The sequence below is a fragment of the Peromyscus leucopus genome, chromosome 2 (assembly GCF_004664715.2).
Source record: "Peromyscus leucopus breed LL Stock chromosome 2, UCI_PerLeu_2.1, whole genome shotgun sequence".
Lineage (NCBI taxonomy): Eukaryota > Metazoa > Chordata > Mammalia > Rodentia > Cricetidae > Peromyscus > Peromyscus leucopus.
This window is the reverse complement of record NC_051064.1, coordinates 67,760,245-67,766,218: the sequence shown is the minus strand read 5'-3', so window position 1 is coordinate 67,766,218 and position 5,974 is coordinate 67,760,245.

The following is a 5,974-nucleotide window of genomic DNA, read 5'->3' as shown; positions in this document are numbered from 1 at the left end:
ACAACACTTACCACATGGGAAGTTGTCTTAGTTAGGGTTTCTTATGCTGTGAAAAGACACCATGACCACAGCAACTCTTATAAAGAAAATACTTATTTGAGGGGCTCACTTACGGTTTCAGATGTTCAGTCAATTATCAACATGGTGAGGAGCATGGCAGCTTGCAGGCAGAGGCGGTGCTGGAGCTGAGACTGCTGCATTTTGCAGGCAACAGGAAATCAATTGGGCAGTATCCTGAAAATATGAAACCTCAAAACCCGTCCCCACAGTGACACACTTCCTCCAACAAGGCCACACCCACTCCAACAAGGTCACGCCTCCTAATAGTGCCACCCCTTATGAGATTATGGGGGCCAAATACATTCTAACTACCATGGAAGTCTTATTCCTCTTCTCTAATTGTGCCCTCCATCTGCCCACTGAGCATCCTGACTATAGAGAAATAGAAGATGGAAGGGGAGAAGAGAAGCTGGGAGACAATGGAATCATCTTATTTCCTTCCCTCATCGATTGACTTGGACAGGTACCTCTGTACCATTCTCCTCATTTGGGAGGGAACATTGATGTTTTTAACTGTTGTGGACTTTTTCTTTAGTATCCCAAATGAGGAGAATGGGATGGGATCTTCTGGGTAACGTTAAAGGATACGATGAGTTACTAACGCCTCTTCAAAGGTCTTCTTGGTTCTCACCTGGCCTTTTCACTGCTGAAGCATCCATCAGGAAAGGAAAACCTTAGTAGTGTTTGAGCTTTGTCCAACATGAGAAAATAACTGTACTAACAGCGTCCTTAAGAGGAACTGGTGGTAACAGAATAAATAAGTCTAGTTCGTTACTGTCTGTCTTTGCATTCTCTCTTTAGCACTAGTTTAAAATAAATGGGTTAAAAAAATGATAATGTATGCTGGGGTTGTAGGTTAGTTAGTAGAGGGCATGCTAACATGCACTGAAGCCCTGGGCTTGATCCCCAACACCACAGAAAACCAGATTAGAAGATATCAAGATTAGAAGTTTAATAATAATAATAATAATACACAGTGAGTTTTCAAGGCCAGTTTTGGCTATGTCAGATTCTGTATCACAAAAAGAAAGAAAGGAGAGAAAGACAAAGAGGGCGGGAGAGAGAGAAAGAGAAACCTTTGGGGCTCTCTCTCTCTCTCTTTCTCTCTGTCTCAGAGATTGCCTCAGATACATAGCAGTGTCTTGTATCTTAACCATGTGATCCAGCCTCTGCCCAAGAGCATATTAACCAGGAAAGGACATCTTTCTTTTCATGGCAGGCAGGCTATGTCTCCTGGAAATGTTGAATGGGGGAGGAGCACAGGATGAGGGATGTTGGCACCGAGTATGGTCAGTCGCTGAAAGAAGGCCCTGATCCTCTCTGTTATTGGACTAAGAACTGTCCTGCTTTTTTCCTTCTTGGATCTGATTTCAACTTGTCTCAGTTTCATGGGGTTCAGTAGCTTCTTTACTTTGCTTAGCCTTCTCAGAATGACTTATTGTCTGTCCTGGAAATTTCATAAAGTTTTTATTTTACTTATCATCATCATCATCATGATTAGTTGTCTTAGACAAAGCGGTATTGCTGCAAAGAGACACCATGACCACAGCAGCTCCTATAAAGGAAAACATTTAATTGGGGTCTGCTTACAGATCAGAGGTGTATGCCATTGTTGTCATATCAGGAAGCATGGTGGCACACAGGCAAACATAGTGCTGGAGAGGTAGCTGAGAGTTCTACAACTGGATCAGCGCACAGCAGGAAGAGAGAGTGACTCTGGGCCTGGCTTGAGCATCTGAGACCTCAAAGCCCAACTCCAGTGACATACTTCCTCCAACAAGGCCACATCTACTCTACCTAGGCCACACCCCCAAGTGTCACTTTCTATGAGCCTATAAGGGGCCATTTTTATTCAAACCACACATTATTATTGTTGTTATATGTGGGGGGAGCATTCACACACAGGCACCTGCTTGATAAGGCAGCCATGTGGAGGTTGGAGGACAACTTCTTGTAAGAGTTGATGCTTTTCTATCCCCGTGGGTTCTGGGGACTGAACTCAGGTCATCAGTTTGTGTATCCAGAACTGTTACTCATTCAGCCATCTTTTGGGCCCCCAAAGACTTTTATTTTCTTCAAGTGCCTAGGTTCGTGTTCCAATTTGAAAGACCTATGAATTTAATGGTCCCTATTACTCTTGAGCAGAGGTAGATTGCTAAGAGTGTGGTGAACCATGGAGAACTGGCAGCTAACGCACTGGTGACTGACTGGTAGTTCAGCTTTGATGAAATGAGATCCTTCCCTTTGGTGACCTCAGGTTTTTCTTAGGAAAGTTAGCACTTGAGACTATTTTTAGTCTAGTAGTTTATATTTTACTGGAAGTATGAATGATACTGATACTTAGAGAAAAAGATTTTCATTTCAAGTGTGAGAAATAAGGGGCAAGGTCATATTTTCCCAGACATAACATCAAAAGTATTACCAAAATACATATAGAGTAGAATTAAGTGGATTCTCAGACCAACTTAATCACTGAAACATCATGGTGCTGATTGAAGTGGTAGGTATGTTGAGTGTGACGCAGCATTCTCTAGTTAACTGTCCTTTATAATTCTGAACATTAAAAAGGTTAAATTCAAAGTACATGTGCTTATGTCCTGTCTTATAATTAATGCAGGTAGTTACTAAAATGGCTATTAGAATAACTTTAGATGAGGTGCTGAGATGACTCAGGTGGGTAAAGGCATCTGCCACCAATCCTGAGGACCCAAGTTTCATACCTGGGACCACATGGTGGAAGGTGAGAACTGACTTTCCATATACATGCTGAGGCATATATCTTCTACACACATATATCTCCACACACATAATAAATAAGTGTACCTAAATTAAAAGCATAACTTTAGACAAAAATGCCTGTCTAGCATACTAAAGTTTAGAAGTGCAATCAGTCCTTCAATATGAGAGTTTCTTTTCTTACACTATTTATGGTTTCTCTCTCTCTCTCTCTCTCTCTCTCTCTCTTCTCTCTTCTTCTCTCTCTCTCTCTCTGGATTCCTCAAGTGAACGGCATGCCACCCAGTGGCTAGGAGCAGTATTGCAGGAGAGAAAGGAAATGCCATTGCCATTTGTGATGCTGAGTACAGACATTGAACCACAAAGAAACACGAACACGCTGGGACTAAAATGGGTTATGAGAGTAGCTCTAGAATTAACCTGCTGGTTAATTTTACAGCATGACTACAATGTTTGTATTAATAGAAGCACATTCTGCAACAGACTTTATTCATTTACCGGTGTAGTTCTGGACTGTGCATGATTTTATAATCCTCCCTACCCTGGGAACATTTCGAAATGTCTGGAGATATTTTTGATCATCACAACTGGTGTGTGTGTGTGTGTGTGTGTGTGTGTGTGCGTGCGCGCGCGCGCGCGCGCGTGCTTGTACCAAAATTACTACTAAATATCCTATAATGCCTAGGGCAGTCCCAAATGAAAAAGAATTCTCAGTTCAAATGCCAATGGTGCTACTGTTGAGAAACCTGGTTTAGGAAAATACTAGTTTCACATATTTCTGAACTAAAAAATGCTTTGAAGAGCTTGAGTCAAAATCCCTTAGATGCTAGTCTGAATAGACCAGCTTTGTTTTCTAAGGTGTATACTTGTTTGGATTTATTTTATCAGCAACTTTTGTGAATCACTTTCAGACTATCAGAAAAGGTCTGGATGCTCCCAGACAAACAAACTTTCTTTCTTTCTTTTTCTTTCTTTCTTTTTTTTTTTTTTGGTTTTTCGAGACAGGGTTTCTCTGTGTAGCTTTGCGCCTTTCCTGGAGCTCACTTGGTAGCCCAGGCTGGCCTCGAACTCACAGAGATCCGCCTGTCTCTGCCTCCCGAGTGCTGGGATTAAAGGCGTGCGCCACCAGCGCCCGGCTCTTTCTTTTTTTTTTTTTTGTTTGTTTTTTGGGACAGGATTTCTCCATGTAGTTTTGGTGCCTTTCCTGGAACTCACTCTGTAGACCAGGCTGGCTTGAACTCACAAGATCCGCCTGCCTGCCTCCCGAGTGCTGGATTAAAGGCGTGTGCCCACACCTCCTGGTGACAAACTTTCTATATCTTGCCTTTCTTCTATTCCAAGTCTTCCTCTTTCATTCCCTGTTTCCCCCAACTATGCAGCATTCCATTAGACTGAATAATCTATGTAGTGACCAGACGCCAATTACAATAGGCACAGACAAAATCTGGATAGAACTTTTCTGTGTGTGATATTACTAGTCTTTTCCTTTAGATCTTAACACTGTCTTTAGGTACTAGGTGGATGTGGCTATTTACTTTTACACTTGTGTGGTGAAACAAATGTCAGGGAACCTCTAAAACATATGAAAAGAATTAATAAAACCTTGAGTGTTTCTTATTTATTTTTATAACAAAGTATGCGGGCGGTGGTGGCGCACACCTTTAATCCCAGCACTTGGGAGGCAGAGGCAGGAGGATCTCTGTGAGTTCGAGGCCAGCCTGGGCTACAGAGTGAGTTTCAGGGAGGTGCAAAGCTACATAGAGAAACCCTGTCTCGAAAAAACCAAAAAACAAAACAAAACCAACGTGTGGCAGAGGTTAAAAAAAAAGTTTTTGTTTAGAAAGGTGTTTGCTTTGAAAAGCAAGTAAAAACTATTTTAGTAAGGCTATTGTTTCATAGTAGGTTATGAAACATAGTTATTACCTTTTTTTTTCTTTTTTTTACATTTTAAGCACCTAGTGTTCAGGACAGTGCCTCTAGTATCTACTGTTTGGTACAAAGCATGTGTGTAGGTAACAAATTGCTAACTGAGTTAAACCAAAGGTTAAATTCAAAAGGAAAAAGGTGAAATGCCCTTAGCAGTAAATACTTAGAGCAGTCATCTACCTCTTCCTTCAGTAGTTTGTGTGTTACATATTGCCGGTAACAGCACTGTCTGTTGGCTTGTCAAATAAAAAAGTGCCAAACTCACTCTTTTTTCTTACCCAGACTTACTTCTTTTCCTTTATTTCTAGTTCTTTTTATAAATATTTTCCCCAGATTGCTCCTTTCCTTGTTTCTTCAAACTTGCCTCTGTTTGCTACCTTTACAAGTGGAGTTTGCATTCATCTTGGACAGTCTTTCTCTATCTGGGTCTCTGCCCTTAAGACTCACATCTACTACTTTTTGTCTTGAACCTGTGAGTACACTCTGATTTCCCTCAGCTCTTTCCACTAATCTTTGGAGCTGGATTGCAACTTCAGCGCCTTGCCCATCTTCACCAGAATGACCCAATTTAGCACAATGGTATGGATTTTGGTAAGCAAGATTGAATACAATGTAGCGATTGATCAAGACTTTAAAACACCTTGGCTTTATTGTGAGAGGCTTTTACTTCTTTTCTTTTTTAACTTCTTTTCTAACTTCATTCTCAGTTTGTAGTCTAGCCAAAATACCTCTAGTATTTGCAGACCATCTCCCTGCAATGGCTTCCCTAACCAACTGCTTGGCATGGCATCCATACTTTTTACGATTTGTGAAATTTTGTGCATCCTCAAAAAAAAAAAAAAAAAAAAAAAAAAAAGAAAGAAAAAAGAAAAAGGCCCCCTTGGGAAAGTGCAAGTTTCATGAGACTATGGATAAAACTTTATTGTTTTCTTTTTCATATCTTCAGGAGGCAACAAAGTGATTACATTGTAGTTGTTTAATGAAAGGCGAATGGCAATCCGTTTATGTAAAGAAATTTGACTCTGAGAGTGGCCCCTTGGGTCAGTGGCTCCGACTCACACAGAGAAGATGCCAAATCTTTATTAGGAGAACCAGGGCCAAGCCCCCAGCCAAGGCCCGAAATTCGCTGGCCCCGCCTCTCGTTTCCGGCTCCGGCCACGCCCCCGTACAGGCCCACCCTCGGCCTCCCCTGGGCGCCAGAGCGCAACGCGCAGGGCTGGAGCTGGCGCGCCGTCCCCTCCCCCAACCTGCC